General features: G+C 31.6%; 1 pseudogene; it reads right to left on the minus strand.

Moving 5' to 3' along the window:
* Positions 1 to 23,003: 23,003 nt before the first annotated feature.
* Positions 23,004 to 23,940, minus strand: LOC110008117 (serine/threonine-protein kinase MPS1 pseudogene; annotated as a pseudogene).
* Between the last annotated feature and the right edge of the window lie 493 nt (positions 23,941 to 24,433).

Below are 24,433 nucleotides of genomic sequence, written 5' to 3' on the forward strand. Positions count from 1 at the left end.
AAATGTTCTTAGGATTATCTCAAAATCTATTTTGGTCATTTATTTTTTAAGAATAATTTTTTTTATATATTTTTATTGGGTGCGCCTTGATGGGAAGAACACACCCAAAATGAGAACAAACAAACGAATTAAAGAAAACATCAAACGGTCTGATCAGCCGATCACAATGCCAATGCTTCAATCACTGTCTTTTGATAACAAGTACTAAAGGCTAGCACCTGGGCATACGAACAATCATGAATAGGTAACTTTTGGATTTATTTTGCCTTCTAAAAGACTAATGTTCTAGTCCCAACCACTATGTTAATGTGGTGAGAGTCCCCATCTGCCGTTGGATCAACGGAAAAAAGGATCTCCACAGGCCAATGTGTAGGACCACTGCTTAATGGCTTTAAATGTGTATTGGTGGGGAATCCTCCCCAGATCCATAGAGGCCATGGGACTCACCCTATAAGGCTATACCATGGTTGTAGGGTTCACCACAGCATCAGCGCCTCTTCTAAAGGATCAGCTTGTACTCAATTTTGGCTTTGAGAAAATGCGCAAATGAGAACCTAAAAAAAAAAGAAAAAATTAAGGGAAAATTACACAAACTCTTTTATATTAATTTTCTATACAAGGACCCCCTTGATACTTTTCTATTTATCCTATAAACCTTATTATTATTTTCTTTTGCATTAGCCCCTAGATGAATTTTTATTTTAGACGAGAATACCCCTCTTAGCCAAACAAAAAATATTCTAACCGAATTGACCTCAGCTCCAAGAACTTTCACCAAGGTCAAACCAGTGCTAAACTTATATATATATATATATATATATATATATATATATATATAAAAGGAAAAGTCTTCCCAATACCTATAGGTGAAAATGAATAGTGATTTTGCCAACCCTCATCACCGTCCAAATTTCATCGCGCGGTCATGATTGTCTGGTAGTGTTTTATTTTTCATTTTTTTTCTACAAATTAGAATGACCTGAAATTTGAAACGTATGTACATATTATTGAGTTGCATCTAATAAAAATATAAAAAAAGTTTATCCGTGTAAAACAAACTGACCAAAATACCCCCCAAAATTTTTGAGGGTATTTTGGTTAATATTTTTCATGTAAAATACTTTTTTATATTTTTTTAAGATTCCCCTATTTTTGATGAATATATGCTCCAAATTTCAGGTCATTCTAATTTTTAAAACAAAATAAAAAATAAAATATTACCAGATAATCGTGACAGCGCGATGAACTTTGGACGGTGATGGGGGTAGGCGAAATCACTATTCATTTTCACCTATTAGCTTTGCATAGTATTTTTCATATATATATATATATATATATATATATATATATCAAAGATGAGATTAACCCACTAGCTCATATAAACATATGAACCCAACGGCCCAGATTGAATATGAGCCGATCTAACGATCATAGATGTCTGGTAGTGTTTGAATATTTTTTTTTCTACTTGTTCAAATCATTTAAAATTTTAGGTGTATGTTCTTCTCATCAAGGCGCACCCAATAAAAATATATTAAAAAAATTATTCGTAAAAATCAAATGACCAAAATACCACATTGATTGTTGCATTGTACCTTCTTCCTCTTGTTAGTAAATATTTGTTTGGATTATTAATGTGAAATCTGAGATTTTTGTTTGAATTTGACAAAACTTCTTTATTTAATGTATAGAACAGTAAAAATTATAGATTCAAATAGATATGAATTTAGGAAGCTTTGGATTACTGAAATACAAAGATACAATGAAAATATGTTTTTTTTTCTTTTTTTCTTTTTTTCTTTTGGGGGCAAGTAATGAACATATTTTCAAATCAATCTTCAGATTGAAACTTCCCCTTCTCTCTGTCGACCTTCTATCTCAAAAAGGAAATACTTGATAACGGTACTCCAAACTCAAAAGAAATTAGGATTTGTAAATCAGATTTAGTATTCATCAAGATATTTCAACAGCTCCAAACTTTTTTGAAGTTCTGAAAGGTTCCGTGATCTGGGGAAGCAGATTGCATTGGCTCTATCCGCAGTTCCTTTAATAATTTCCGTTGCTCTGAATTGATTATGACTCCCTCTCTATGTCTCTCACATGTCCTTAAGCTGAGTCAAGAGCATTACGTTATCCATGGTAGCCTTCATCCTTGTTAGGGCTTTAAGATTTTCCATAATGCAAATTTGATGCGTTTCGACTTTATTTCCAAAAAGCCCAGGTGAAGATATATTTCCGCAAGCCTGGTTAAAGTTCAAATAGGGTCCAGTCAATTTTAGTAGGGAAATTTACATTTTGATACAATGGAATGGTCCTTAAATAGGTCGTTATAGACCATTAATTTTATTTATTATCAATTTTTTCTTGGTTTGAACCGCTTGGTAACCCCGATACTTTTCATTTTTTCCATGGGACCGATTGTAAGTTAACTAAGTGATCTGGTGTTACAGTCATCAGACAACATTCTGTTATGGCATTTTTTATGAAAATCAAGCGGTTTGATTGCTCTCACATCATACCTCATTCTATTGAATTTTGTAATTAACTAAGTGGTCCGATATTAGAATTATTGGACTGCATTATGCTTTGACATTTATCATGAAAATTAAGCGCTCCGATGGTTCTAACATCGGACTCCATTCTGTTGAATTTTCTAAGTTAACTACATGGTCTGATGTTAGAACCATCAGAGTTCATTCTGTTTATGAAAATCAAGTGGTCTGATGGCTTTAACATCGGACCACATTTTGTTAGATTTTGTAGGTTAACCAAGCGGTCAGATGTTAGAACCATCTGACCGCAATTTGTTGAATTTTTTATAAAAATCAAACGGTCCGATGTTTGAAAAATCGAATCAGGTGAAAACTTAGCAAAAAATAAAAAATTCAAGGATTTGTCCTTCAAGATAATAACGACCTATTTTTAGATCACTCCGTTATAATGATATAAAAATCCGATCCATACATAAATTTCCGAGGTCAGTAATAGTTTAAGCAGGTCAGTAATAGTTTAAGCAGATTTTACATTTGAAACCTTATGGTACAATATAATCTCATGCAAGAAAAAGCCAATGCTTAGTGACTACCACGTGAAATATAAATACGTGTCTAGTTGGTGTGGAAATATTCCCTACGGAATATTTTCATGGCACATGTTTGGCAAGGAAAGAAAAAGCATATGAAAACACCTATGGTAAAATATTTTAATATAAAATAGTCCACTTTGCAAGAAGACAAAACCGTATTTCTTGAGTTTTATATTCACACGTGAATCTATTTTTATATATATATATATATATATATATATATATATATATATATATATATATATATATATATATATATATATATATATATATATATATATATATATATATATATAATGGATATACTAAACTTCACAACCCTTCAAATTACAAAGGTTCAAGATAGAGAGAATTGTGAGGATTTATTAATTTTGTTGTCTATTTTTTAAAAGAAATTACTTTTGTGGAGTAAATTTGTAAATATTACTGCAAGATAAAGGGTATTTTTGTCATCTTTAAAAAAGGTAAAATTGAAATTTTAACTAAAGGACAAAAACACTCTATAAATAAAGTTCAGGATACTAATTTCCAAAATGCCATCATACTTTTTTGAAAATTTCAAATTTCCTCTTGTTTAATAGTATAGTTATCTATTTAAATAATTTTTTAATGGAAAAGTAATGATTGTTTTGATAAATACAGCCATCACAATCTCTTCTAACTTGAACCTTCATATTTTGAGGGGTTGTTATCTCTCTCTCTCTTTATATATATATATATATATATATATATATATATATATATATATATATATATATATATATATATATATATATATATATATATATGAAAATTTTTCTGTACGCCCATGTGCGTACTGCTATAGTAAACGCCCAACAGCCCGGATTGAATCTGGGCCGATCTAACGGTCATGGTTGTCTGAGAGTATTTTAATTTTAATTTTTTTTTCTACAAATCAGAATGATTTAAAATATAGAGCGTGTGTACATCTTAGTGAGACACACATATAAAAATATAAAAACAATAATTCGCAAAACTAAATTTACCGAAATACCCTTGAAACTTTTTGAGGGTATTTTGGTCTATTTATTTCATATAAAATATATATATTATTTTTATATTTTTTTGTAGATTTATCTATATTTTATGAACACATGTTCTAAATTTCGAATCATTCTGATTTGTATCAAAAAAATGAAAAATGAAACACTACTGGACATCTGTGATTGTTAGATCGGCTCATATTCGATCCGAGCCGTTCGGCGTTTATTGTGGCGGTATGCGAATCGGTGTACCGTAGCATCTTCCATATATATATATATATATATATATATCCAAAGTTCATCGCACAATCACGATTGTCCTGTAGTGTTTCATTTTTCATTTTTACAAATCGGAATGATTTGAAATTTGAAGCGTGTGTACATCTTAGTGAGGCACACGTAATAAAAATATAAAAATAATAACTCGCAAAAACCAAATTGACCAACATGTATTTTGCTCAATATTTTTTATGTAAAATATTTTTTTGATATTTTTCGTAGATTTACCTATTTTGATGAACACACGTTCCAAATTTCAGGTAATTCCGATTTGTAGGAAAAAATAAAAAATGAAACACTACCTGACAATTGCGACCGTGCGATGAACTTTTGACGGTGATGAGGGTAGGCGAAATCACTGTTCATTTTTTCCTATAGGCGTTTTGTAGTATCTTCTATATATATATATATATATATATAATGTTAAGGTGCTCACACTATGAAATAATTTATCATTGTACTCAATAAAATTGGACACTTATATACTATTGCTTTGTACGTAGAGCCTTTTTTAATTAGGGTATTAAATGCTACTACTGCAAATTTTGGAGATAAAATATCTTAAAATTTGAGAGAGAGAGAAACTATATCAAATTTTAGAGAGAGTAAGTAGAAATGTTTTAGAGAAAGTAACAAGCTCAAATTTGTTTTAAAAAAAAATCATATCACATTTTAAGCTTTAAAGACGTACCTGAAATTTTTTAGAGAGATAAGCTATTTCAAAATTTTTAAATAATAACTATTGCAAATTTTAAATTTTAGTGAGAGAAACTATCTTAAATTTTTTCAGAAAGTGAAACTATTTCGAATTTTATGTTTTATAAAGAGAGTACCAGAAAATTCTTAGAAAGAGAAACTATCTAATATTTTGAGTTTTATAGAGAGAAAGTACTTGAAAATTTTTAGTGCGAGAAACTATATCAAATTTAAGTCATAGATAGATAAACTATATTAAATTTTAAGTTTTAGAGAGACAAGCACCAAATTATTTTAGAGAAAAACTATTTCAAAATTTTTTATGGAGAGAAACATTCTTAAAATTTGTAAAGAGATAAACACTCTCAAATTTTAAGTTTTAGAAGGAAAAATTATTTTAAAAATTTTAGAGAGAGAAACTACATCAAGTTTTTTAGGGAGAAACTAATTCAAATTTTAAGTTTTAAAAAGAGAAACTATATTAAAATTTTAGATAGAAAAACTCTATCAAATTTTATAGAGAGAAACTATCTAAAATTTTAAGTCTTAGAAAGTGCAAGTACCTAAAAATTGTTAGAGATAGAAAATATCTCAAAATTTTTTATGTCAAAATGTTTACAGAGAGAAGCTATATCAAATTTTAAGTGTTAGAGAGAGAGTATTTGAAAATTGTAAGAGAGATAAACAATCTCTAAATTTTCCGAAGGAGAAACTATCTCAAAATTTGAATGTTAGATAGTGCAAGTATATTAAAATTGTAGACAGATAAACTATGTCAAATTTTATGGAGAGAAACTATGGCAAATTTTTTTAAAGAGAGTAACTATACCAAAACTTTTAGAGAGCAAAACTATATCAAAATTTTAAATTTAAAAGAGAATTATCTTTAAATTTTAGAGAGAAACTATTTCATATTTTAGCAAGAGAAACTACTTGAAATTTTTTAGACAGAAATTATTTCAAAAAATTTAGAGAGAGAAACTATCTCAAAATTTTTAGAGAGAGAAACTATTTCAAAATTTTTAGAGAGAGAAACTATCTCAAATTTAATGAAAAAATGATATTATAATGAATAATGCTATCAAAAGCATTTAGCAAAAAAGAGTAAAAAAGCAAAAAAAAAAAAAGAAAAAAAAAAACCTGAAAATATTATGCATATGTTTTTTTTTTAGGAAAAATACATTTAAAGAGAGAAATTATCTCAAATTTTAAGTTTTAGAGAGAGAGAGAGCTCATTAAAATTTTAGAGATTAGAAACTATATGAAATTTTAGATAGAGAAACAACTAAAAAATTTTTAGAGAGAGAAAGTATCTCAAATTTTAAGTTTTAAAGAGATAAAATATCATAAAATGTAGAGAAAGAAACTACATCAAAATTTAGATACATAAAGTATTTGAAATATTTAGAGAGAGAAACTATTTTAAAAAATTAGATAGAGAAACTATCTCAAATTTTAAGTTTTAGAGAGAGTATATTGAAGTTTTAGAGAGAGGAACTTTTTGAAAATTTTAGAGAGAGAAACTATCTCAAAATTTATGTTTTAGAGAGAAACTATATCAAATTTTAGATAGAAAAAGGACCTATATTTTTTAGAGAGATAAACTATTTGAAAAGTTTTAGATAGAAAAACTATCTCAAACTTTAAGTTTTAGAGAGAAAAAGTATATTAAAATTTTAAAGAGAAACTACATGAAAATTTTAGAGAGAGAAAGCATCTTAAAATTTTAGAGAAAGTAACTATATCAAATTTTAGAGTGAGAAAGTACCTAAAATTTCTTAGAGAGAGAAACTAGATATGTTCAAAACTGGGAATTAACATTTCCATGAAATCTCAACTCTAGAAAATCTCAATTTTAGGATCGACTTTTCTCATGATTGAAAAATTCAAGTATCCAAGCATACCCTAAATTGAATGGTGGAGAGCCCTCCAATTAAACATGAAAGGAATAGACCTACAATGTAGTCTTGCTAGGGCATGCTATGCACGCCCTTTCTAAAGTGCCAAAATGTTTGGATGTCATAAATCATTGTGTACATTTTATTTTGTCGGGATGTTTGAGACAGTTTTTAGTATGTAATTGAGAGGATACTTGTTGCCAGTGGTTTAAAAAGTGGATTGGTGCTTCGGATTGGGTACCTAAAAAGCCCATCGGGATCTGGATCGGGAATCGGCCGAATCGGTCGGATTAAACCTGAAAACAAATTCAAAAAAATTATAAAAATTCATTAGAAATGTTGTCTTTTAGGAATCCAATAAAAAATGGGGATACTACATTATTAACTTTTATTTTTTTCATCAATATGTGAATATTGAGAGGTCATTTCCCTGTATGAACTTATGTTAACCATTAAATTTGCATCACATAAAAGAAAAATCATTTAGAATTATTATGGATAAAGTATATAATCATACATGGACTACAATAAAGAATGGATTAAATCGATGAAAAAATGACCACTAAAATCTCGAATTGGTGGAAAACCCTAATCCGTTAAAAAAAAAACCCAAATTATTACAACCTAATTAACTATACTCCAAAATTATTACAATTTAACTAACTATAATTCAAAATTATTACAACCTAATTGGATATAATATTATATATTGAAATTGAAATTGTTGGTTTATATTTTATAATTATTTTATTATATAAATAATAACAAATCCAAAATATCTTATAATATCGTCTAATTTAAAATGTATTATTAACAATTGTAAGAAAAATAGTAATTATATGATTTATAATGTAAATAATTAATAAATAAAATAAAAAATTTAGTCATCAATGTAGAAATTATTAGAATGCGTACCAATTTTCAAAATAATACTTTACTTTTTCACAAAATTTAAATTTTTAGGTTTCTAGGATAAATTTAATGGAAGAGATTGTTAGTGGAGAGAGAGAGATTTCAAATGGGCTCATTGTATATTTGAATTAATATTCCTAAATTTATGTTAAAGATCACCATGTTATAAAAATTAAAAATAATAATTAGACCATATATTCCTAGGTTATATTAAGAAATACTTGTTGTATTAAAAAATACCTTTTATTTTTTTGACAAGAAAAATATGATACTTGTTGTATTAACTTTCATTTTATTTTTTTAACAAGAAAAATAAGAAGATGTTGTACTACCATTTTTTTTGCTTGTTGCATTACTTTTTTTTTTCTTTGATAAGAAAAATAAGATGATAAGAAAACTAAGAAAATGATGCTGCCAAGGTACCTTTTATTTTTTTCTACTTTTTATTTTATTTTTTGATAAGAAATGCTTGTTATATTACCTTTTATTTTATTTTTTTTGACAAGAAAGATAAGAAGATTTTGTATTGCCTTTTTTGTTTTTTTTTACAAGAAATACTTGTTGTATTACTTTTTTCTTTTGCTCCTTTTTTTTTTTTTTTATGACACTATTTTCTTCCTTTTATTGTTTTTTGAAGACTAAAGTAAAACGCTTTTTTTCCCTTTATTTTTTTTTATGATATTATTTTTTTCTTTTCTTTTTTTTTAAGATAAACATAAAACGCTGAATGACGGCGTAAGGGGTAACCAACTGCACAACATCACCGATTGTTGATTTACTTTCTATAATAATGGTATATATTGAATTAATGTCTCAACGTTATATCACTTTCTATAATAATCATATATATTGAATTAATGTCTTAACGTTATATCACCGTGTTTAAATCCTACATCGAAAATGTAAAAGAAGTTTGAGGAAATAAATACCTCCTCAATACCTTAATCATTCGCATATTCAGAAAAGGGGGCAGCGTAACCTAACACGAGGTACACATGTCATACTTCGTTCTATGACATAGATTTACTATTCAGGACTGGTGATGGGGTCACCAATTCTTGTATCGGATGTCACCGATTCTCGTGTCCCGAGTTTTAAATCATTGATTTAAACTAAAAAGCACTTTCTACAATGGAAACCTCCATGATGGCTCCACAATCAATTTCCAACACCAAAAATAAAATTTGAAACTAACAAAAAAAGGAAAAAAGTTTATATAAGGATGCAGCCTTATAATGTAGAACTACGGATGCACCTCAAAAATCCATCAGAAAAGGTAGTTTTAATATTGATCCATCGAAAAATGTAGTATTAATATTGAAAAACCCTTTGATTGATCATCTTGACATCGAGATGTATGACCATGAAAAATAAAAAGATTTTAAGTCACAGAAATAGTGCATTTTACAACATATTATCTACACTGTCTATTTTCAAGATTTCCATATGTTTATAGATCTACTTGATTTTAACCTTTTTTTAAATTTAAACTTTTATAATTAGATATAAAAATAGATTTTGAGATAATCCTAAGAACATTTACATCAAAATTATATACCATGATAAAATTTAATTATATACCATGATAAAATTTGAAGGTGCATCTTACCTCTACAGCTACGGATGCATCCGTATGCCAACTGCACCAAAAAAAAAAATGGTATAGATCTTGCAGATCCTTAAATACTTACTTTCAGGCAAAATAGACGGTTTAGACAACTTGTTACAATATGCACTATTTTTAGATTGTGAGGTTCTAATTTCTTTTCACAACCCTAATGTTCAAGCCGAGATGATCATGGTAAAGGTTTTCCAATGCTTCAATTACAATTTTCAATGAGTTATAAGGCGAGGCTTTACTTATTTTGATTTGGCTGCAGCTTTATCAAAACATTTTCCTTTTGAGTCGGCAAGAACACCGTACATGATATTTCTTTGTCACAAATATAGTTAATAATTGACTCCCAAACAACACATTAATAATTTTCATTTCTTTGAAATGATTGAGAGGGCTACATCCTAGTTAGCGGTTTAAGATTTCCCACAATGCGATTTGATTCGCTGTGGCATTAGTTCCAAAGGTACCCAGGTGAAGGTATATCTCCACAGGACTGGTTAAAGTTCAAACAGGGTCTTGTCAGTGTTAGTAATGTTTTAACATGGATTTTGCATGTAAAACCTTCTGGTACAATATAATCCCGTGCAAAAACAAAACTAGTGCTTACTGATTGTCATGTTTTGTATCATGTGTTGTGGTGATATATGAAAGATGGGAAATATACTCCAAATTGACTTTGCCTTCTGTGAGATCAAGGTTATGAAAAACGGTGATTTGGATCGGAATCGGTTGATCTGAATCGGGAACTAGTCAGGTTGTCTCAGTTCTCGCAAAATTTTGGATAGGTTCCTTCTATAAACCGACGGAATTTGGAAAATTCTTTGACATTACCATAACCAACTGGTTCTATTAGAAAACCGGTCAGAACTAGCAGCCCACTTATTTTAATTCTTTTTTCAAAATTTTTTATTGGTATATTATGTCAAAAGCGATAGTTCTTTGTGTGACTTGCTATATTTTCATTAATGGAGTAAACCAGAATATATACAACATATACAACCGAGAAGAGTGGGAGAAGTTACAACCAAGAAGAGAGGAAGAAGTTACAATCAAGAAGAGAGGGAGAAGTTAGTGAAGGAAGTTAAAGAGAAAAGAGGGAGAAGTTACAACCGAGAAGAGAGGGAGAAGTTAGTGAAGGAAGTTAAGAGAAGATATAAGATTGACGTGGCATAAGGTTGATGTGGCATGGTAACTGTAATACTCCCCTTCAAGTTGGTGTGTGAGGGTCACAATCACCCAAATTGTGTTGTAGATAATCAAATTTGTCTTTGCCTAGGGCCTTGGTGAAAATGTCGGCTTGTTGATTATTTATTCGGAGATACTTTGTTGAAATGATTCCTGCCTGCAATTTTTCTCGAACAACATGGCAATCTAGTTCAATGTGCTTGGTGTGTTCGTGGAAGACTGGATTGGAAGCTATGTGTAGAGCAGCTTGGTTATCGCAATACAAGTGGATAGACTGAGAATGAATGAAGCTGAGGTCATGGAGAAGATGTTTAAACCAGACCAGTTCACATGTGGTGGTGGCCATAGCCATGTATTCAGCCTCGGCAAAGGAACGAGATGCTGTAGATTACTTTTTTGTACATCAGGAAAAGGGGATATTGCCATGGAAGGTACAATAAACAGTTACAGACCGGTGGGTGGTAGGGCAGCTAGCCCAATCTGAATCTGAATACCCTGATAGTTGGAAGTTGTTAGACGATGGCAGAAGGATACCTTTTCCCGGGCTAGACTTGAGATAGCGAAGAATGCGAAATGCAGCAACCATGTGCGGTTGACGTGGGTTTTGCATGAATTGACTGAGGACATTCACCAAGAATGTAATTTCAGATCTAGTGATTGTCAAGTATATGAGGCGCCCAATGAGTCGTCTGTAAGGATTGGGATCAGATAGAAGAGTTTCATCATCAATGTGGAGTTTGAGGTTTAGCGCCAAGAAGTCCGGCTTCTTCAAGAATGTCTAGAGTATAATTTCTTTGGGACAGAAAATGCCTTTGTTGGATCTAGCTACTTTGATGCCCAGGAAGTATTTCAAGATACCAAGATCCTTGATTTTGAAGTTGTTGGGTAAAACTCTTTTAATGATCTCAATAGTGGAGTTGTCGTTGCCAATGAGTATAATGTCATCGACATATACTAGAATAATGATGATATTGTGCTGATTTTTTAGAGTGAACATGGAGTAGTCTACTGTAGACTGTTGAAAACTAGCTTGGAGTAGTGCAGTGGAGAACTAGTTACGGGAAGCTTGTTTGAGGTTGTATAAGGATTTTTAAAATTTGCACACAAGGTGTTCTCCATGCTCCCCCTTTCGAGGAACTCCTGGTGGAAGTTGCATTTAGACCTCTTCTGCTAGGTCTCCATGTAAGAAGGCGTTGTTCACATCTAATTGAAAGAGGGGCCAGCTTTGTGCTGCAGCAATGGAGAGAAGACAACGAACAATAACTAACTTGGCCATAGGAGCAAATATTTCGTGATAATCAATTCCCTTAGTTTGTGTGTATCCTTTGGCAACTAGGCGAGCCTTATATCGCTCGATGCTGCCATCAACATGATACTTGATTTTATATACGCACTTGCACCCGATGGCATGCTTACCGGGTGGTAGAGGGGTAACATCCCAAGTTTGATTGGCTTCCAGTGCTATTATTTTTGCAGTCCTAGCATCCCTCCAGCAAGCATGTTTAGAAGTAGAGGTGAAAGAACTAGGTTCTTGGTTAGAAGAGAGGATACAAAGAAAAGCTCTTTGGATGGGAGAATTTTTTTTATAGGAAATGTAATTGGTAAGGGGCTGATTAGTCAAGAAGGGTAAATTTGGTTAGAATATACAATTATAAACAATTTATACCACCATAAAGTTTTTAAACCCTCAGTCTATGATGAAATGATATTACCAAAACAGAGTGTAGAGAGATATTTTCCTCAAAAAAATATTGGGAAATTTAAAAATGACCCTTAGACTAGACTTTCTATACAAGTTACCCCCCACCAAACTTTTGTTCATCACTTTTTACCCCAAAATATACTTTCTTAAAAAATACCCCCAACCCAAAAAATAAAAAAAGTTTAAACTACCCTCCCTTATTTTTACACACGCCTCTTTCTCTTTTTTCCCACGAAAAGGCAGTGTGGCATATTCTTAGGGCAGTTCGACAATGTAATGTTAGTCCGGTAAATGATAGTGGAGGTCCGTCAATAAAGTGGCGGTTCGACACTGACAAAGAACAGTTCGGTAATAAGCCCATGCGGTTCGGCAATGCTAAATAGAGGTTTGGCAACAGGGTCATGCGGTCCAGCAACAGGCTCAAAGTGTGGTCCGACTATATCAAAGAGCGGTCCGGCACTTTTTTTTAGTTTAACGGCAGCCCATGTAAGTCCACATTAATGTCCGGCCAAAATTAAATTTTTATGTATGAAAAAGGGCATTTTTATAAAAAAAGTATAACTTTTTTTACTTGGGGGGTATATGCTAGAAAAATGTATTTTGGGGAAAAAAAATGAAAAAAAAAACTTGGGTTGGGGTAACTAGCATAGAATGTCTAGTCTTGAGGGATATTTGTAATTTTTCCAAAAATCTTCCCAAGTTGATAGTAGAACTCAACTATGGGTGGAGTATACGTACACAGATTAGGTAGGCAAGAGTTATAGGCGGAGGAATGTCTGAGGCTGCCAACCTCTTTATACTAACAAACTCTTAGGTCATTTGGATACCTGGAAATATATTGTCTATGAAATATATTATTGGCATAATACATTAGTGCATAATATATTACATGCAAATTGATTGTTACTGTTTGGGTAGTATTTAAATACAATCTGAGAAATACATTGTTGTTACTTGACACGGTTTAATATGGAATTTCCTATATTGCACCTCAAATTTGTTATTCCATTGCTCTTATTAGACATACCAATTTAATATGGAATTGTATACAAAGAGAATATTTATCTATTGTACACACAATCTTGTCCTTTAAATTTCAAAATGGGTGGTTGTACGAGTTTCATTGAATAAATACAAAATTTCAAAAAAACAAATCACTTCATGACTCACCTCAAGCCATCCACTTTGGCATCTAATATTTGAGAATGATTGTGACCTCCATTCACAAAAAATAAATGGTTTCTTTGTAGACATTCCTATTTAATATTGAAATGTATATGTATAAATAGCATGACTATACCATGCTTGTCATGCCTCAAAGAATAATAACTTATTAGTGTGAATTAATATGGGTCATAAACATTGAATGAACTATTTTAGTCACAATCTTTCAATAACATTAATTTGTAGTTTAAATAGTAAATGGTAATATATTTTAAAAAAATTTATTCTAAAATGGTAAAGTATCTTTAAAAAAATTTAATGTAAAATGGTAAAGTATTTTAAAAATTAGACTGAGAAATTTGATGAGGCGAATTTGCAATTAATTTATCATTTCTTTATCTGTATCTAAACTCTAATCCCAAAAAATACATTATTTTCCAAAAAGAGTTAATCATTATAATTTAAATAAAATATAATTTATCACTTGTTTATCTTGATCTAAACCCTAATAAAAAAATCATGTTCTTTTTTTTCAAAATATTTAGTAATCATTATAATTTATGTGCACGGCTCCCTTGTAGAGAGGGACAGAGATGGGAGGTTGAAAGGGAAAAACGACTGACTGTATCAGAAGCTCATACATAAAACATTTGGTTTTCATGAACGCAGACTGATGAAGAAAGAGAAAAGTTGAGAAAACGAGGGAGAGGAAAGAGAGTGGATTCTAGCAAAATGATGGGATAAGAGAAATTGATACCATGATTTACAAATAGCCTTCAATCCGGAAAAGAGGAACTTGAGAGAGGGGAGTTTAAGAGAGAAGGGGACGTGGTAGGGTTATCAGGTTGAGAGAAAAAAGGGGAGCTTGAGAGGGAAAAGAGCTTGAGAGTGAGGTAAGCAGTAAACTTGGTTGAGAGAAAGGGGAGCTTGAGAGGGAGAAGAGGATGTACTCATGAGAAAGGGAAAATGATTTTTTAGATAGCGACCAGTAGATTACTAGTGATTTTCTAGATAGCGACTAGTAGATTACCCATCATGCATGTAAAAAATTTCCCAGCCCTCTCGCGTGTAATAAATATCATAATATTAAAGAATTATTGTGTAATTTATTTTCAATTCTTTATTAATAAATGTATCCAAACAGTATAAATCACCTCATTGGTACCTCTTATTTAAAATTCTCTGTTAACTCTTCCTCTAAGCTCTCTACGCTCCCTCTCTCGCTCAAATCTTCCTCCCTCTTTTTTGGTTTTCTACTCTCTCTCCCTTTCAACTCTCATCCTTTACTCTCGCTCTCAGCTCCACCCTTATTTTCCTTTTTCTTCCTCTCTTCTTTCCCTATAAAATGGGGCAAAACCCTGGAAACTCTAATCTACCATGGAAATGGGTAACAGGAAAACGCCCTCGAACAGTGAAGATTGTACCCAATATAAAGCAGGTTGAAAAGTTGGTTGAACCACATCATAAAATCCCTGAAAAACCCTATTAAAATTGCAGGAGAAGATGTAGAGCGTGAAAGCTTGCAATGGTCTCAAAGGCTCAGAAGTGCCAATAAAGATAGAAGGCTGAAAACCAATAGATTTTGGCCCAAAATTGAGATTCATCATTCCAAAAAGGAGATTGAAGATGACCTTTTGGCTATGGGAGGAAAGCTGCCTCTCAAGCCCAAGAAGAGACCCGCAGCTGCCAAGAAATACATAAGGGTTAGTTTTTTTGCATCTCTCTCACTGAAATAGGTTTGTCTTTTTGGCATCTCTTGTAAAGCATTCTTTTGTTGATTTTGCGGGATATCTGTATTAGGAATGATTTGCCTCATATTTCTCTTGCCCGATATTTGGTTAAAGAAGCAAACAGTGTCCAAGAAGACAAGGATGATGATGATTAAACCTTTTTTTTTTTTTTTATCATCTTCTTTCTAAGATTCTTTATTTGTTTAATTAATTGTTTTGTTCTGTTCTTACAATTTTTGAGCAATCGTTAGTATTGATTTTATTCTTTGACAACTTACTGGCTTCATTTTCCTTTTTTTTGGTTATTGAATGTTACAATGTACATTCTTCCTCTTGTCAGTAAATATTTGTTTGGATTATTAATGTGAAATGTGAGATTTTTGTTTGAATTTGACAATACTTTTTTATTTAATATGTAGAAGAGTAAAAATTATGCATTCAAATAGCAATGAATTTAGGAATCTTTGGATTACTGAAATACAAAAATACAATGAAAATATGTTTTTTTTCTTCTTTTTCTCTTTTGGGGGCAAGTAATGAACATATTTTCAAATCAATCTGAATATCAGATTGAAAGTTCCCCTTCTCTCTCTGGCGACCTAACCGTTTCTGTCCGAAAAAGGAAACACTTGATAAGGGTACTCCAAACTCAAAAAGAAATTAGGATTTGTAAATCCGATTTAGTATTCATCAAGACTTTTCAACAACTCCAAACTTTTCTAAAGTTCCGATAGATTCCGTGATCCGTGGAAATAGATTGCATTGGCTCTTTCCGCAGTGCCTTTAATAATTTCCATTGCTTTGAGGCAAGAAAAATTTTATTTTATTAGTTTTTTCTATTACATATAGAACTCGTTTAAACAATTTCTAAAATCCGTATCATTTTAAAACACAAAAAATCTGATGAATAAAAATGATATCACCTTTGAAGTGAAACCGACCACATCTAAGATGGTGGTTTTGCTGTTTGTTCCAATGTGCAAATTTCTCCCATCAGGACCACTAAAACTTTTCCCCCATGACTTTAAGCAGCTCTTAATCACACATTCTTTATTTGATATTACTAGGTTTCTTCCACTAAATATTTTTCCAAGAAGAATATGATTGTCAAGACATTCTCTGATAACTAAGAACAATTATGCGATTGCCACAAAATTCACTGTTTTGCTTCCATTTTTTGTCCGTAAATAAAAGTGGTTTCCAAATTCACCATTTTTATTGAGTTGTGATAATTTTGTACGAATAAAAAGCATTAATAAATGTATAATATTATTGTTAGTTAGATTGTGATAATTTTGGACGAGTAAAAAGAATTAATAAGTGTTTGATCTGAAACTAATTTCACTTTATATATGATAATATTATTTTTAATCTTGTAATATGGAAATATTTTTTAAGATTTTTAAATTATTTTGTTGTAATATTATATTATTAAATTATAGTTAATAATTATACTGACATCTATACAGGAAAATATCGTCTCAATATTCACCTATTTTTACAAAGTAATGAAAGTACATAATGCACCACTCCTAATTATGTTTAGAAACTAAAAGAACACTATTTTTAGATATTTATAGTGATTTTTTGAAAAACTTTGAGATAAAAATTGTCGATTCCACCGATTCTCTGATCCGATCCACTGATTCTCTTATCCGATCCACCGATTCTCCGATCCGAAACGGGTATGGGTGAGGCCGAATCGATTCACAGATCTGATTTTTAAAACATTGTCTTAATCACGCATTCTTGTATTTGATATTACTAGGGTTCCACCATAAATATTTCTCCAAAAAGAATGTGATTGTCAAAATGTTCTCTGCTAACTGAGAATAATAATTTAGTGATTTACACACAGACCATAAAATTTATTCTAAAATACAAAATGCTTCACTTATACGCAAAAATTACAAAGAACGTTGGTCAACTTGCATTTTTTTTTTTTTTCAAAATTACCCTTTGGTCTGAGGATAGAATCCTTGATTAGAATTTCAAAAAAATACAAAATTTTCCAATATTTTTGTTAGTAGGGTAGTGCCCGACTGTCAAAAAAACTATAAAATAAAATAAAATAAAATTTGGTCCAAGGATGTCCTCAGAGGGGCACTTTTAAAATTTTTTTTTAAAAAAGTTGACCTACCTTCTGTGTATCATATTTTAGGAGAAATTTCATATTTTAGGAGAAATTTTAGGCTCCATACCTATATCACTTATAATAATTTAATCCAATGGACCACAAGAGTAAACTTATCCAAGATTGCCACCAAATTCACTATTTTGCATCCAAGGTAGATGAAATTGGTTCCCAAACTCACCATTGTTATTGAGAAAAAAAAGAAAAGAATCCATATATTCTGATCCAAATCATGAAAAGAAAAATCTAGACACCTAAATCATGAAAAGGACCATTTGGACTAAATAAAGGAAGAAAAAATTATGGCAAAATCTAGAGGAGACAATCTTATATTATTAGAGCAATTATGAATCTTCATCTCCGGTAAAGAAAAAAAAAAAAAAAAAGAGAAAAATAAAATTATTGATATCTTCATCTTGTTCATGCAGAAAATTACTTTGAGCACAAACTATATCGGCAAATTGGACACGACTGATTGCACCCGAGCCACTTGCATATGCATTCTTCATGATATTGATGTAAACAAGGCATTTCCCTTATATTACTTGCCCCATTGCTCAACCCGGACATGCATATAACACATATATCTTCTTTTGTGTCCGCCGCTACTACTAGCTTAAAAGAGTCCACCAAAGAGGCCTGAGGTCGAAGAGAATTCTCGAGCTTATTTCGAATTTCAGATACAATGTTCTCCAAAATCTCCAGTTCCAAGTCACCCGCTTCATCATTCACCCTCAATAAATTAGTGAAAGTCAATTTTTCTTGTGGCCCATTGGGATTAGCACGAAGCGCTTCGGCTGCACCAAACATGTAGGCTGCTGTGATCTTACCTAGGCTAGGTACCACCGGGTCTACTTGCTTGAGTTCTTCGTCCATAAGGGAGATGGCATCTTCTAAGGTTGTCGGCATGTTTTGGGCAGTAGAAACCATGAAACATCTTCTTTCCTTCATTTCAACTCTTAGTCTAATGATGAGTTTTATAAGTAGGTGGTGAGTATTTTCGTGGGGTGGGTAGCAGGTGAGAGTGAGTTTTAGTCTTACATCGGTCCAAGCCGGTGTGTTTTGGTTGGGCAGAAGAGTTAAGAAAGAGGAGGAAGACATGGCTACTACAATGAACAAGACAGAAACAACAAGAGATGGGAGATAGAAATGGAGAAAAAGATAGAAACAACTAGAGATGGGAGATGAAATAGCTAAACAAAGAGAGATGAGAGCCAAAGTACGAATAAAGTTGATACAGTTAAAGCTGAAACTGCGGAGAGAGAATTGAATAAATTTGAGATGAGAGAACAAGGGAGAGGAACGTGATTTTGAAACAGGAGAGAGAGAATTAAATAAAGTTGAAATAATGAGAGAGGTTTCTAATGCGTTGTTAAAGAGGAAGAGAGAAAAATAAGGAGAGATGGGATTGATAAGATAGAAGAAACAAAGAAAGACAAAGATTGTCTTAAACTTGAAAAGGGAAGAAAATAATAAGAGGAGGGGGAGCACCTGCGTGTATATATTGACAAAAGAGAGGGAGGAGTTTCCTTTTCTTCTTTCCTGATAGGTAGATTTGGTTTGGTTGATGAGATAAGAGAGAGAGGTTCCTTCCTTTCTTGATTTGATTTACATGATAAGGACAACATAAACATAAATTTGGTTTAGTTGATGAGATAAGAGAGAGGGGGTTCCTTTCTTTTTTGGTTTGATTTACATGATAAGACAAGATAAACATAAACTAGCGTTTGAAGAGAGAGGGAGATAATTCCTTGTTCTTGAGAGAGAGAAAGAGGTGTCTCCACTTTTGATAGAGAGATAGAGAGTTTCTTCTCTCTTTATTGGCCAGATCGAGAGCTGCGGGGGATTTGTAATGTTAAAAGAGATAATAAGATAGACTAAATTACAGCGTTTTTGAGAGAGAGTATCATTTTATAGGAGAGAGAAAAAGAAGTAGATCAAGATACGGATTAGGGGCACATAGGAAAACCAATTTAAGATTGAACTATTGCTAAATCAAGATTTATACAAGTCCTAATTACTTTCGGAAAGTTGATTTCTAATGGGCGACTTATTTCTTGCTGTTCTCGATATTGGTTTTTTTTTATGTTTTAAAAATGGGAAATGGTTTCATAGAGCTGTAGCCCTATCAAAATAAATAAAGCCTCACCTCATAATTCACAAAAAATTACAATTCAAGCATTGGAAAACTTTACATGGATCATCACGACTTGAACGTATTAGTTGTCAAAAAATTTATGATTTTCAACTCCAAAAATATGTATATTGTAAGAAGTTATCTAGACCGACCATTTCACCCTAAAATTGAGTATTTATAGATCCGCATGATTTGTATCATTTCTTGAGTTTCAAATTTTATTATCGGTGATGAAAATTGATTTAGATTCACCATGGAGATTTCCGATGCCAAAAGTGCTTTTAAAATGAGTATTTGAGGTGAGGCTTTATTTTGTTGTTATAAAACCTACGCCCTATAGAAACTTTATCCTTTAAATTTTGTTTATTGGGACTCAAAAAAGTTTCTTAAGTTTTCTCACTAAAATAAACTCTAAGCTTTTTAATCTTTATTTTTAAAACCAATTATAACACTTTCTTAATTATTAAAATTTTTATTGTCTATTTTTTCAATTAAAAATAAGGCTAAGGAAATATGCCATCTTTATCCTATTAACTAAGGCTAAGTTCTTAAATTTCTCTCAATTACCTTAATTTTTTTACCTTTGTAATATGGTACTATTTTTAATTTTTCAATTACAAATTTTATTATATATTAAAAATAATTTTCATCAGTTTAAATTGTTTTTAATATCATCTTGTGCCTGTGCATTGCAAAGACCATGAATGTATTTTTTTTAATGTGTAATTCTTGGTCTACCGCTTTCCCAAGGAGGATCGCCTTTCTATGGCTCGGCTTTAGATCATAGTGTGCCTACAGTTGGCCTCGCAGGATCAAATTGAACATTTGGTCCAACATGGTAGTTAGAGGGATTTTTATGACAGAGAAATTTTCAAGTCATTTTTAAGTCACCTTATGACCAAATATATTGAAAAAACATAAATTGTTTTGAGCTCTTAAAACCTAATATTGTTTTATATATTTATTTTTATTTTTATGGAAAGTTATACAACGAGACCTTTTACTTTTAATGTAAAATGCATAATATATGATTAGTCCTTAAATTTGAAAATAAAAAAATTTATTCTTTTTTAATTTCCATTTTATTATTTCCACACCAATAAAATTTTGCAATTATATGCTATGAGATCGTTTATCTTTATTACAAGGTACTTCTAGCCATTAGACAGCATAGGGTGTGACATAAAGTTCAAAAGAGTTTTATTTGAACTCTGAGTCTAGTCAAAGACATACAAGCACCTGATTTGAAATTTGACGGACAAAAGTGATTGTAATTGTACGAAGAGTTTTCTATTCTTTATCTAAAATCCATGTAGTAGATGTAAAAGAAGAAATGGAATAATAAATCTCAAATTTGGCGCATAAAATCTTTTGGACCCTACAAAGAAGCCTATTAAACAAAATTTGGGAAAGCCCCAGAAAATTCTTTTTCTTGAACTCATTGACCAAAGGCCTTCTATTTCATGAGTTGTTGGATTAAAGCCTTTAAGAACTCATAATTCATTTTAATATTTTTATTTCTAAAAAACGAAGCAATCTACAGAATTTGAGATCAAAAGAAGTCCACACAATTCCCCAAGCTAAAAATACTCTTGTTTTCTTTCTTAGAGTGGCGAGTTTGTATTTAAAATGTTTTCTCTCCTCTTAAAGTTGGGAAAGGTTCTATACTTCCCCGACAATGTAGAAGATCTATGCTTCCCCCACCATCCAGCCGTCCAATTTTGATCAAGTGAGACTCACCATTTGATTTTAGATCTGATGCCTCAGAGTATTTTATTTTTAATTTTTTTTATAAAAATTGTATGAAGATGAAATTTGGTAGTGTCATCTTCTCATTGGAGTGCACCAACAAAAAATATTAAAATTTAATTTTTCGATAAAATATAATGACTAAAATACCCCTTGAAAATTTCAAGGGTATTTTGGTCATTGTATTTTAATGCGAATATTTTTTTACAAGTGCTAGAATAATAGAGGATTAGACACCCAAAATTTGGTATCAAAATATTTTATAAAAAATTAAAAATAAAATAGTGTTGTGATTGGCGCAATCTTAGCCCTCCATTCAGGATGGATGGTTAGATAAGAAGAAGTATATAAGTTCATGTTGTAAGGGAAGCATAGAAAGCTTGCCCCTTAAATATTTAAATTTTTTTCTCTTTTAGTTTTCTTAGAGGAGCACAATATACTTATCTCTCACGCAAAATGTTTTTTCTCATTATTTTGAAATATTGGGGTCCATTTTAAAATGTCATATGCTTATTTTAAATAAAATTTACGGGATTGTCTACAAAGAGACGATTTATCTTTTTCACATGGAAGTCCCAATCATTGTAATGTTCTCAAAAAATTGGAGGGTTTCTATTCAATCTTGAGACTTTTTTTTTATATATATGTTTATAGGGCGCAATTAGGAAAAGTTTTTTTAGTGACTTTAATCTATATGTTAAAAAGGTTATATCCCCAAAATTTGAGGTCCTAAAATTTATCCTAGGTGCGGTTTTACCGGGAGTCTCGAACGAGTAGAATATTTTTGGCTTATGTTGGACTGATTTTCTTGTTGCTATTGATATTTTTAAAAGATAATGTGATACTTAATTTTTAGATTTTCTAAGTATATGTTTTTAGCCTAAATCCTCATACGAAAGTGCTATTTTTAGTGAATTCTTAAATTTCTCTCAATTACCTTAATTTTCTTTTTTAGTATAAATTTAATGAATGTGATGCTAGTTTTTCAATTTTGTAATTATAGAATTTTTCTTATATGAAAAATCGTTTGTATGAGTTTAACAAGCGAAAAGCTGAAACATTGTATATAATATGATTTGTTGTGCCTTTGCCATGGACAGGTTGTGCACGAGTAATTCTTAATATTTCCATGCAGGGGCCACCCAAGACCAAAATGGACATTTGGTTTGCCATGCAAACCTCATATCTTTTGGTGTGGTTTGTATAACGTTGCAACCTTAAACAATTTAATTCATACGCACCTTCAAATTTTATCATAACATGTAATTTTGTTGTTAAAAATTATTAAGATGATGTTAAAATCGATTTTCATTTCTAATTATAAAATTGTACACTAAAAAAATGTTTAAAATCAAGTAAACCTATAAACATACGAAAATCTTGAAAATGGACGGTCTGGATAATGTGTTGTAAGATGCACTATTTTTTAGACTCGAAAACACTTTTTTTTTCATATGCATATATCTCGATATCAAGATGATCAATTAGAGGGTTTTTCAACATTCAAACAACTTTCCAAAAGATTTTTAAGATAGAACTTGTAATTCTACGCTTTAAGGTTGAAACTCAAAAGAAATTAAGATTTATAAGTGGGATTTAGTATTGATCAAAAACTCAAAAGATTTTTCAACAACTCCAAACTTTTCTGAAGTTCCGAAAGATTCTTTGATCCGTGGAAACAGATTCCATTGGCTCTATCCGCAGTTCCTTTTAATCTATAAGATTTAACTGATACAAACAAGCATATGAACAAAGCCAAAAATGAGAATGGCTCCCCGAACCCATAAGTTTCAAAACAAGACACATTCTCAATTGCTTTGAGTTTCCATCAGCATTTAAAATGAGCTTCTGCAGTTGGGTACAAAGTTTAACAATTTCTGGGACAGATTCGTGATCTTGGGCAATCTGCATAATAAGTTTACATTGTTTGTCTTGAAAAGAAGGGATATGGGACGGTATTGGAGGAGAGAGAAAAGGATGATTAAGCAGCTGTGGGATCCTCCATCTCTCACTGCGCTCCCACGCAAGGCACTTTTTCATGAGGTCAAGCAACCAAGGGTTTGACACAGGGCCATAAGAGATCTTATGGTTCCTGTCGGTTATTACCTTGAATTTGGCCCAAAAGGTCTTATAATCTGCGAATGGAGTTTTCCCATAGACCATTTGATATTAAATACAGCCCAGGGACCGTATATCAGATGCACGCCCACATTTGATGGTGTTTCCTTTGGAGTCTTGTTCGTTGCACATGAAAGCCTCAGGGGACATGTAATTTAGGGTGCCCACCTATAATGTCAATGTCAAATGATCAAAGGTTTGAGTCCTTGGGTTTCGAAAGACTCCATATAATGAGAGAAAGAACAAAAGAAGCTCCAAACAAGAAGTCCAACAACATTTACTCCCAAGAATGCCATGCGAAAAGAGACGAAACGTGAGAGAGAGACAGAGACAAAGACAGAGAGAAAACCTGTGAATCCCGCTGAATGTGAGTGGTATCGCTTTGTATTGCTTTGGCTATGCCAAAGTCGATCAACGTCAACGAACCCTTGAAGAGAAGGAAATTTGCAGGTTTCAAGTCAGAGTGCACGATACGCTCCTCATGTATTGTGTTCACAGCCTTAAGAATTTGCTGCAAGAACAGTACCATTTGGTTTAATAAGGCCACAAGTCTGGTTTTTAGTTACACAACCAACAAAAAAATAGACTCGATTTGCAAATCAAACAAAAGGAAAAGCATATATATTATGTAACCATCCCCTCCATGTAAAAAGATATAAAACCTGATGTCTGCGGGTGGTAAATGGTTTTTAGATGCCATAAACACCGAATTTGAGCAGACACTACCATTCCCCATCTTTTTAACGATAATTGATATTACATTTGTTAAAGGAAGGGCTATGTGACCCCTGGTTTCAGCCATCAGATCTGAGTAGATGGCTGAGATGGTTTGAGTCACAATGTCGCAAGCTAGCACTTAAGCATCAGATCTTGATCAACCGGCTCATAGTGTTTTATTTTTATATTTTTATTCTACAAATAATTTTGAAGCCAAATTTAGGGCATGCATAATCTAACAAGGGCGCACATGATAAAATATTAAAAAAATATTTCTGATGACTAAAAATTACTAGAATACCCCT

Source organism: Amborella trichopoda, chromosome 11 (assembly GCF_054954075.1).
Source record: "Amborella trichopoda isolate Santa Cruz 75 chromosome 11, AtrichopodaSantaCruz75HAP2 v2.0, whole genome shotgun sequence".
Classification (NCBI taxonomy): Eukaryota; Viridiplantae; Streptophyta; class Magnoliopsida; order Amborellales; family Amborellaceae; genus Amborella; species Amborella trichopoda.